This window comes from Carica papaya, chromosome 9, assembly GCF_054855325.1.
Source record: "Carica papaya isolate Zhongbai chromosome 9, ASM5485532v1, whole genome shotgun sequence".
Taxonomy (NCBI): Eukaryota; Viridiplantae; Streptophyta; class Magnoliopsida; order Brassicales; family Caricaceae; genus Carica; species Carica papaya.
This window is the reverse complement of record NC_142317.1, coordinates 22,763,928-22,776,546: the sequence shown is the minus strand read 5'-3', so window position 1 is coordinate 22,776,546 and position 12,619 is coordinate 22,763,928.

The window sequence follows — 12,619 nt, the reverse complement described above, 5'->3', positions numbered from 1 at the left end:
TTATGGACTATGACACACGTTTGTCTTCTATGGCTAGCCACGCTTAGGACATATCACCATGGACTTTGTGACAGGGTTACCTAAGGCACGCTCATGACATGATGCCATCTGGGTAGTTGTTGACCGGCTTATCAAGTCTTCCCACTTCTTAACCATTAGGATGACCGATCCCTTGGACAAATTGATAAGAATGTATATCCAAAAAATAGTCAGATTGCGTGGAGTCCCAATGACAGTGTTGTCCGACAGGTTCACTTCTCAGTTTTGGAGTAGCTTTCAGCAAGTCATGGGAACGAAGCTGTCTCTCAGTACTGCCTTCCACCACCAGACTGATGGACAATAAGAAAGGACAATCTGTACACTTGAGGATATGCTCCGAGCTTGTGTCATTGACTCTGGGGGCCATTGGGACGACCATCTACCCTTGATAGAGTTCGCCAACAACAACAGCTAGCAAGTGAGTACTGGCATGGCTCCGTATGAGGCGTTATATGGGTGCCTATATAGATCGCCTATTTGTTGGAAAGAAGTGGGCGATAGAAAATTGTTCGACCCAGAGCTGGTAGAGGAGACTACATCCAAAATAGTTAAGATCACGAAGAACATTCAAATGGTTCAAAGCAGGCAGAAGAGTTATATGGACACCCTGATGAGGGATTTAGCATTTGAGAAAGGCGACCGGGTGTTCCTTAAGGTCACTCCTTTCAAGGGAATTAGCAGGTTCGGCAGGAGGGAGAAACTGAACCCCCGATTTATTGGACAATTTGAAGTCTTAGACAGGATTAGTACCGCTGCCTACAAACTAGCACTGCCTCCAGAATTTTCCAAGGTTCACAATGTGTTTTATATGTCCATGCTACGCAAGTACAACCCGTACCCCTCTCATGTCTTGGCCTACAAACCTCTCCCACTCCAGGAGGACTTATCCTACGAGGAAGTACCAGTCGGCATTACGGATCGAAAGAGTAGATTACTCCGCAATCAGGAAATATTCTTTGTAAAGGTCGATGGCAGAACCATACACCAAGGGAGGCTGCATAGGAGCTAGAATCAGACTATAGAGCCCACTACCCCCAGCTGTTCGATCGAGAGTAAGAGGAAAATTTGAGGGACTAAATTTCTTTTTAAGGGGAGAAGAGTTGTAACACCCAATTTTTTTTGAATTATTTTTATGTTATTTTATTATTTCTATATAAATATAAATATGTGTTAATTGAATTTAATTTATTTTAATTTGATTAAATGAAAATAATAGTAATAATAATAATAAAAAGGGTGAAAATTTAAGTTCTGGGGGTATTTTTGAAAGAAATATCAGAAAACAGGAGTCAAAACTCAATTTAAAAAAGTTACGCTACGTCAGCTGCCCGGTCAGCAACCCTGACCAACCAGGACATGCCAGGCGGTAGAGACACTGATGCGGGAGGCCACGCAAGAGGGAACCACGTGGTCGATCCGCGTGCGCGCAATCGAACAGCTGAGATCCATTCCTGCGCACATGGACGGCCCAGATCAAAAAAGCACACGGACGACCTAGATTCCATCACGCACGGACGGTAAAGATTGCATCACACACGGACGGTCCAGATTGAATTGCGCATAGATGACCTAGATTGAATCGCGATGAACGATCCAGATTCACTCCCTATTTAATCATGATCGGACGGTCCAGATTAAATGCGATGGACAGCCCAAATCAAAAGTAGATAGGTACAAATAAACCCATTCGCACCCAAACCCTAACCCTAGCTGCCAGAGCCTCTCATCTAAGAAGACAGCCCAGCCGTCGGGGAGCCAACCGCCACCACCCGCTGCCACACCGGAGAAATTTCTGGCTACCAAACGAAGTAAAAATCCTACCCTTTACTCAGAATTTTCTACCGTTGTGATCACCGTTTCTTCTTCTATAGGTTGACCAGAGCAAAACACCCAACTACAATATTAGCCGGAGGAGTCGCCACACCGGAGAGCCCCACCGCCAGAGAGTTTCGATTTTCTACATTTTTTTGACCCACCAAGGACCCTAAGTGTGTTTTCTCACAGGAACCGATGCAAGTTTTCTTGAATTTAGCCAATAATGGCCGAAAACAGCCAACCTGAGGCAGATTGCTAACACGAGTAGTGGCGCCATCGTCCGAGCATGGCAGAGCAGCCGTGCCAGAATTTTAAAATTAGTCGAGTAGGCCCTGGGTCTGATTTTTGGGTTATTTGGGACATGTGTAGGTACCGTAAGCACGTTTCAGTTCTCGAGGAAAAATTCAAGAAACCGAGGAACTGCATGTAGGGGCAGTAATAATCTAGTTTTCAGCGTTGAATCAAGTAAGGACCCCTCACCCTATTTCCTACCATGGAATTGAAGTTTGAATAAATGATAATATTGTATTTTGTGCAAATTAATATATATGCATAATTAATTAAGGTTGCTTATGGAGCCCGAACCGGACATTATTCTCTGTCGATTCCTGTTTGATTTATTATACAGTTTAAATGCATTATGGTATCTGGTCTATCTATTCTATGGTTTTAAATGCATGTATAACTGTCTTACTTGACCACTGTGTGATTTTAAAATTTACAATATGATTGTATTACCGGGTGCATGTTTATTGTTTATGTGATTATGTACAACTTGGTAACAGAGATTGCGAAAAAACAGATAAGGTGACAGCCTCACTAGATATCCAGGGAGATGGTGGACCAATCGGGTTCATAGAAAATCCTACCGTGAATGTTGTCTTATACCGGACGGGGTATGGAGACTTAGTCATTTGGCGCTCATACTGGATGGGGTATGGGGACAGCCCGCTTCATCCTCATACTGGATGAGGTATTGAGGTTTAATATCTTGGCGCTCATACTGGACGGGGTATGGGGATGGCCCTGGAATTAAAATTGTTAAGGAGAATCGTTAATGTGTAGCGGGGACACCCCTATGGATCCCCATGGATATTAGTAGGCTGGTAAAAATGAGAAACAGTGATAATCAGTTATTGTTAATGAATATAGATTTATGATATATTTTATGTTACTGATTATGCATGAAATTGTGATCTGTATGATGTTTTTGTCTTTATAGGTTGTTTTCACAGGTTCTCCAAGGGTAAGAAAAAGGGTAAATGGTTTTATTTTAAATAAATGTACTGGTTTAAAATTTGTGCTCCATTGGTTGTTTTTGGTTTTCTACCAACCTTTGCTTCTGTGACGGTGATATAGCGTGATGTCCTTACTGGGCTAGTGTACCTCATTCCTTATTTAACCATTTCAGATCAGGAGGACCTGGTTCCCGAGCCCGATTCACAAGAAGACTGCGAGTAGATGCTAGATGCTTTATAGTTTCCTTTATTTTTCTCATTTCTCGTATTTCTTTCAGAGAACTTATTCTGTGATGTTGTTTAGTACTTTTAAGTTATTGTGTAAGGGATGTTAACCTTAATCTTTTATTTCGCTTCCGCACTCAGATTATTATTATATGTATTTCCTTTTGAATTTCTGGGGCCGTTACACATGAGTTCCTCTATTTGTCACATGTTACCTAGCAACATTTCAACTTTTGTGACAGTCTGAATCAACCACTAAAAGTATATCATCTATTGTCTAATTTCTACCTATAATAGGACCCTTATTAAAGGTACCAGATATAAATTTTATACTTGACGAATATTTTTCTAAAGTTTGGATTGTTATTTGAGGATGTTTAAGCTTTCATTTCGTATTTTGTTTCTTTTCTTCTTAGTCAGATTTAAAAGTTTAGTAGAATAGTACATAACTTACCTAGAAATGTAGTAAGGACTATTGAAAGATATATATTTATTCATAAGCCTAAGTTTTTTGTTGACTTGCTTAAGCAAAATGGTTTTTACTGTTTATGGATGAAGACATTTTCTTTAAAAAAAAGTAAATGTTGTAATGTTGTTACTATATTGACTTACATTGTATAAACTTATACCATACTAGAAAGAAATATGACTAATTTTATAGGTCAATGAAATGACAAAATAGAACTTATCTTGAATGAATTATTTAATCTCATACAAATGAATGAATCAAATGACGTACATTTACTGTTTAAAATATAGTGTTTTGACAATTGATCAAGAGAACTTATGCTTTATTAAATAATGAGAGGTGATTGATGGCGATTGCAATGAGATGCAACTATTACAAAGATAGAAGTTTTGATGTCTTACAATAGAAGAGATCAAATTTTCTTTAGGTTTGAGTACATAAAGATGAACTATTTTATTTCTAGCTTCTTATGTATTTACTTTGCCGATATAAAAGTTAAATAATTTTTTTCAAACAAATGGATAGATTGTGTATGAAATGGACAAGTGGCTTCCTTTATTTGGTGTATATTTATTTACTTAATGACATTTTGACTTTTAGTGACAACCTCTATCACCTGCTAAAATTGTGTCGTTTATTGTCTAATTTTTAGTTGGATTTAAAAGTAACTTTTCATTCCACATTTTGTTTCTCTTCTTCTTAATTGGATGTAAAGTGTAATTAGATAATATGTAACAGAACTAGAGATGTAGTAAAGAATTTTGAAAGATATATAGTTGTTCATGAGTCTCAATTTTTTGTTTCCTTGCTTAAGCAGAATGGTTTTATCCATGATTTTTTTTTAAAAAGGAAAAAGTAAATCGTGTATTGGATGTTAGTGTATTAATTTACATTGTTTACTGGCTTAAACAATATTAGGAAGAAATATGGCTAAATTTGTAGTTCAGTCAAATAATAAGGTATGATTTAACTCGAATAAATAATTTAATCTATATAAATGAGTGAATTAAGTAACGTAAATTTACTGCTTAAAATACAGTATTTAACGACTAATAAGAAAAATTGATACTTCAATAAATAATGAGAGGTGATGGGTGATGACTGGAATGAGATGCAACTAATAGAGAGAGAGAGAGAGACGTTTTAGTATCTTGCAACAGAGGAGATTGAATTTTCTTTAGGTTTTAGAACATAAAGATAAACTATTTTATTTATGGTTTCTTTTGTACTTCTTTTTATCAATATAAAAGTTAAGTAATTTTTTTTCAAATAAAGAAATGGACAAGTTGTGCATGAAATGGATACGTGGCTTCCTCTAAATTTGCGGCATTTGAACTTTTAGTGAAAATGTAAATTTGTTGGTAAAATTTTATCATCTATTGTCTAATTTTTAACAGCAATTAACCATTCTCAAAGGTGCCAATATAATGTCTTTATCAGCTGAAGTAATTTATTTGGAGAAAAACCATCTTTGTCATTTATACAATATTATAAATGGATTAAATTAAACTCTTGTTTTTTTAAAAGAAAATATTTTTTCTCATAAAACTGTTGGCAAAATTAATCTAAACTCGGAATACAAAATACAAAAATATGCAAGTTCATTAACGCATAAAATATTGATAACCTAAATATTAATCACTAGAAATGACTAAGATTATTAGCAATTTGTTATAAATACTAAACTCATTATAACTCTCCGCCACTTCGGTGAGCATTGCAGATACGAAAAAAAAAATAGTCTCCTTTCTCTCGGTAAAACCATTTTCTCTTCTCTAATTGTTTCAAATAGGATGGATCGAAGCACGCAGCTCCTCGACATGATCCCCTTGATGGAACAAGAGGTTTAGTGGTTAACATCTTATCTATTTTTTTTCTTATTTATTTACTGATCATGTATATATATCGATATTATTGATTGATTTGCATTCACTTTTTTTAAAAGGTACGGTAGATAACTTTTTTGGAATAGCATATGAAATGAAAGGAGTATTTGATTGCGGTCCTAAATATTTCTCTGATCTACTCTCCACTTTCGTAGTTGAATATGAAATCACCTTATCAGACATGATTAAAGCTTTGTATGTGTACATAATATATATCTCGATATAGATCTGAGTAGTTATTAACCACGTTTGACTAGTTAAGGGGTTTTAATTATTTGGTCTTCTTCTCTTAATTTGCAGAGACAAAGTATCTGATGTAGATTTTCCTAAAATTTGTGTACTTTGCAATAAAAAATGACTTCTTACTTCTGAAGGGAAAAATAAACATCCTTTTTGAGGTAATTTTTTCTTTCACATATTTTGCGAAATTTTATTTTTATATATATTTTTTCTCTTATGGATTTCATGAAAATTTTAACATAATTTAAATTTGCTTATTTATAAAGTATGAGTTTTACTTAATTAAAAATCTGTTTTGCCGGCTAATAGTTATAGCTATTAACAATTATAATGAATTATAACAATATGGTAGTAGTTAAAATTTTTGTGTTTTATTTAATATTTATAAGTTTAAGTTTCACTGAAGATGTAAAGTTTATATTTTAATTAAAATGTAAAAATATTTTTTTAAAATATTAAACATTGTAGATTTCAATTTAAAAATCTTTATTATTATTATTATTCCCTGAATGGGATATGTATGGTGATGTAGTTGGAAGCAAGAACCACCCCTCGCAAGGGTAAACGCACTCCTTTAAATTAAGGTACTCTTACTTCTTACAACTTATTTAATCCGATTCTTATTTTTTTTAATTCTTTAATCTTTTAATTCGAATAGTTCTAGTAATGGAGAATATTACTCTCGATTACTTTGCTATTATAACAAATACAGTTTCTTTTTAACTAATTCTATTCGTGATTAAATTAATTAAGAATAAAATAAGATTTATATTTTTCTTTAATTACTGTAACTTAACTAAAGTAATTATAATCCTTTATTTAATTTATAAAAGTTAACTTCAATACTTAATATTTCACTATTAGTATTTTATCTATTTTCATTTCTTTCAATAACAATATTATAAAGTAATTATGTTTTCTTTTGTTGGGCAGATGGGGAGGATGAAAGCTTCTAAAAATCAATACCAATAAATTCTCTGCAGGTTGTAATAAATATTCCTTTTTTATGGAAAACAAATTTAAACTCTAACTTTTTTTTATGTTGGTGGTGATGCCATGATTAAATTGACTTAAATCTCAACATGCCTATTATGTTTTTAGGCAAAAAAAATAGTTCATGATTATTAGGTTCCCTTAGTTAAGGGAACTATTGTAGATCAAAATCTCGACCTAATTTTTAATTTTTTGATTTGAAACTCAAATTTATTTTGCAGAGATAGTTACAAACTAAGGGGTTTTGTTTCAAAAAATTATAAATTTTGTTGCTGTTGGTTGAGATGAATCATTAATATTTAATAGTTTCATGTAAAAGTATCTTGATGATAAAAGATAAAAGAATTTACCTTATACATTTACTTTCTATACAAATAGGAATTGAAGTTTGAGGATACATTATAAGGATTGAGGTGTGCACTAGGTCAATCGGATAAGGTGAGTATAGAAAAGAGCTTTTTGACATGTTAATTGCTTGATACAATTAGCTTAGCTATAGATCATAGATTTTATTAATTTACACAACTAGAAAAGTAAAAGTTAGAAATCTTTCAAGAAAATTTTAGGAAACATGCATTTCATGCACCAAAAATTACCCCATTAAAGTTTGTGACTATTGTTCATTTATCACAATTAAGCACACAGTACAATGAAGTTTTTAAGAATTTCCATAAATTATCATAAATATGGTGGTTTAATAGTTAAGATTCTTACATTTTTCTTGAAGACAACAAGTCTGAATCTTATTAAAAAATAAAATTTATCACTTTTGAGATGTAATTATATGGATTAATGATGATTTGTTTATAATATTTGATTCAATAGAATCAAAAGATTTAACTTATGACTGTGTTGATAGAGATATAGTAATTAAATTGAATTTTGTCCTAAAGAGTCATGATATATCTAAACGAAAATAATATTCTGTAACGACTAGATTCTTTTAATTAGAACAATTATAATAAGCGAAAATTCTGAATTGGCATTTTTCTTAAATTATTTATTAACATAAATATTAAAGAAGAAGAAATAGACTTGGATTTTATACTAAAATATTTATTATTAATTATTTCAATAGTAATCGTTCATGAATGATAAATCTTTTTTCATATAAAAACTCTTAACAAAAGAGGAAAGAGGAAAGGATTAATTTTCTTTTTAAATTCTATTTTGATTCTCGGTAGCTAACTCATCATTATATTAATAACTAATATTATTCATTATTTTCTTATAGTAATTATTTTTCAATTATAAATTTAAACCAAGCAAAATATTATAATTTTCATTTCCTTTATTTTTCAACTATTAGTTATCAGAACCAAAAAACATATTTTTTTTCTCATTTATATATATTTAGATATTCTCATGTATAATATGGCAATCATCATCATCATATCCACTTCCTATTATAAATTCCATTGAAAACTTTATAGTGATTTACCATTACATCAAGTTACAATAGCTCGTTAAATTTATAAAACGCACAAACAAACACACACACACACACACACATATATATCTGTGTGTTTGTGTGTGTATTTCTCAAAAAGATCTGATGATAAGAAAACTTAAATAACTGTAGTTACTTTTATTAGGCATGTATCAATTATCAAGTCAAAACAAAATGTAAGTAAATTTGTATTTCATTCAATTACAAGATGAAACAAATTAAAAAATAATAAAAATTGATAGAATCTAAAATTTTTTATTTTAATTTTACATAAAATTAATTTTCATTTATTAAAAATTATTTTAACATTTCACAATATAATTAAATATAATTTACCAACTTTTTAATATTTTATAGATAAATCATTTGTACTTTCATCATTATCTATAAAAGTTGTATTTATAGTTCGGACTATAAACTATACATTTTATATATTATTATTGATAAATTGTGTTATTATTAGTGGATAAGTAATATATAATTAATAAAATATTCAAATTTATATTTTTTAATAAAAATTTGAAGAATCTCCCTTCTTTCCTGCTTCAGTTGAGATATTTGTAAGGATATTCGCCCATGACTCCGTCAATTTTTCCCCCTGTTCATCCTGTAACCATTTGCTCGTCGGAATGGGATTCTATCGGGATTGCGCGGAGGGACTCATCCCATTCTTACTGCAGTGACACCGCACTGGAATGGATGTGGAGTTTGCAAAAAGATTCTGAATGCCCCAACTAACCGCACAGGAAGTAGAATAAAGGCAGGCGTTCATACTTGAAGATTGCAAATGCGGATTCCCCATTTCTCAGGTTGAGCCTCTTTTTTCTGAATAGAGGCTTTCAGACATCAATTGTCACCCGAACCCACAGACAACCCCCCATCTCAGCCATAGAAGATGAACTTGTGTCATAGTCGACAAAGCCCCCCAATAGGTTCCCAAACTGCCTAGCCATTGTTTTCGACACACAACCCAACGGGAGTGAGTGAATCTATACCTAGAAGAGGCTTGTGTCAATGGCTACTTTCATTTGATGTTTTTCCTCCCTAAGGTGGTGCACAACCAACAAGTGGTTGTTAAAAGTCCATGGCCCTCTGTTGAGCACTCTATGGAAATCCAATTCGCAGAAAAATCTGTACAAGTAATGGCCAGATCTGAGATCAACAATATTTACCCCCCTTTCGACCTCCTCAGGTCTACTAGTGTATTCATCATTGATTTAAACTTCACAACCGCTTCCATCAAGAATCTTCCCACCAAACAGAGGTCATACGACTCTTGCTATTCAGGGACAAGTTCAATTAAGTCCGAGCCCCCATCCTCCTCCTCTGCAATCGACAATGACACTACGCTATCCACCGTATCCATGGATCACCCCTTACGTGCCAATCGACTAACTATTGAGAGAAAAAACAATAACTTGTCTATGGTGTAAAAAGGTCTCACTACTGGAAACAATACCTCTTGTAACAAAACAAAGCAAATGGAGAAGAGGGTCATCCAATATTGACTTGGTACTAGACCAAGTAAATTTTTATTTATATTCTATTTACATTTGTAAGTTTCAAAACCTAACCCTCTCAGTAAATAAGGGAGGTAATTATGTAACAGCCCCAGAAATTTAAATGAAATATATGTATTAAAAATCTTAAATGCGGAAGCGTAATAAAAATTTTGATTAATATCCCTTATACAATAACCAAAACGTACTCAAAACATGAAGGAACAAACTAACTAAAAGAGATACTCGAAATAAAAACTATAAATATAACTATAAAGTCTTTAGGCATCCCCTTCGCTGTCTTCCTGCGGAACGGGCTTGGGAACAACGTCTTCCTGATCTGAAATGGTTAAATAAGGGATGAGCTATACCAGCCCAGTAAAGACATCACACTATCTCACCGCCACGGAAGTAAAGGTGGGTAGAAAAAGAAAATGACCAATGGAGCATAATTTATAACAAACTCGTTTATTAATATAAAAATCTTTACTGTCCACTTACCTCGGTGAGATCCACGAAAACAACATATGAAAACAATAACCTTATAATATCATGAAATCATACACACTTTATAACATAACACATATCATACCTTTACATTTCAATCATCAGAAAACAGATTTCCTCTTCTACCAACCTGCTAGTATCCATGGGGATCCATAGGGGGACCCTGCTACACGTGAACCATTAACATTTACAACCTCATTCCAGGGCTGTCTCCATACCCCGTCCGGTATGGGCGCCAAAACCATGAACCTCAATACCCTGTCTGGTATGGGTGCCAAAATACATAAGGTCTCCATACCCCGTCCGGTATGAGAGACCATGTTCCCGGTAGGGTTCCCTACGGACCCGGTCCGTCCACCATCTCCTAGGATATCTAGTCAGGCTGTCCACATTTTCTACTTATCAATTCACATATCCTTTTTGCCTTTTTTTTTCCTTAATCTCAATCATCCAATCATACACAACATGTAAACCAGTAATTGACACCAAATAAGACAATACAGTACCGGGTTCACCATAATACAAACCATAATAAAAGAAACCATAGTTCATGCATACGAGACCATAACATAATTACATCAAACATCATGCTGCATTTAATACTGGAAATTAGATCAAACAATAACAGACCAACACTGTATCAAACTCAGGCTCCATTGGCAACCTTAATCAATTATACATCTATAAAGTCACACAGTACATTTTAATTATTTATTTAGCTTTAATACCGTGATAGGAAATATGGTGAGGGGTCCTTACTTGTTTTGGAGTCTGAATTTGACTCTACAGTGCGCCTACAGGCTGTCCCTAATTTTCCTGAATTTTTTCCTGAAAAATTGAAACGCACTACCAGTACCTGCACGTGTCCCAAAAAATTCAAAATTAGACCTAGGGCCCCTTTCGGCCAATATCAAAATTCTGGCACGGCGGCTTCGCCGTGCTCCAGCGAAGGCACCGCCGCTTGCGGTGGCGATCTGCCTCGGGTTGGCCGTTTTCGACCACACTTGCATCGGTCCCTGCGATAAAACAACCATAGGGCCCTCGGGGGGCCAAAAAATCACGAAAAATTAAAACTTACCTACGGCGGTGCTCTCGGGTGCGGCGGCTCCTCCGGCGTGAGTCGCGTTTTTGATGTTTGGCTCTGATCAACCTGTTGAGAAAAGAACGATGATCACAGTGGTATAAAATTTGCATCCAACAGAGGCCGGGAAGGGCCTCATCGGAGGCAAAACTAGAGGGGGGGCGCGGCGGCGCCGCTGGGAGTCGGCTAGGTTTTCCGACCGTTTGGCCGATGGTTTGGCTCCAGTTTGGCCATAGGCGGACTTAGCATCGAAAAATGAGCCAGGTGGAGAAAATTTACCTCGATCGGCTATCAGAAACTTCCCCGGTGCGGCGGTGGGTGGCGGCGGCTCGCTCCTCAGGCGTCTGGTTCTTCTTCTCCGGCGAGGCACTGGCGGCTAGGGTTTTGTGGTCAGGTGTGGGTGGGGTTATTTATATCCTTTGCCTTTTAATCTTAACCATCTATCAAGATTAAATCTGGACCGTCCGATCGCGATTTAATTGGGATTAAATCTGGGCCGTCTGTGCCTGATTGAATCTGGACTGTCCGTACGCGTGAATCTGGGCCGTCCGTGCGCACGTTTGATCTGGGCCATCCGTACGCGCGGGAACGGATCTGGGCCGTTCGATTGTGCACACGCGGATCGCCCACGTGGTCCGTCCTGTGTCAGCACTTTCTTGCCACGCGGCGTTTCCTGGTTGGCCGGGGCTACTGACTGGGCCACTGACGTGGGCGCTGACGTGGGTGCTGATGTGGCACAAATTTTCTAAATTGCGTTTTGACCTCCGGTTTCTGATTTTCTTTTCAAAAATACCCCAAGAATCCAATTTTCACCCCATTTTTTCAAAATCAATTTCAATTAAATCCAAATAATATTTTTACCCAATTTTATCATTATTATTATTTTTATTTTCATTAAATTAAATTAAATTGAATTAAATTAAATTAAATAAAAATCCAAAAAATTCAAATACAAAAAAAAAGAAAAATAAAAATAATAAGAAAAAAATTAGAATCACTTGAGTGTTACAACTCTCCCCCCATTAAAGAAATTCCCCCAAATTTTTCTCTTACTCTTGGTCGAACAAATGGGGATACTAGGCTCTAAATTCTGATTCTAGCTCCTAGGTAGCCTCCCTGGGCATGTGATTCTGCCATACAACCTTTACAAAAGATATTTTCCGGTTGCGGAGTATTC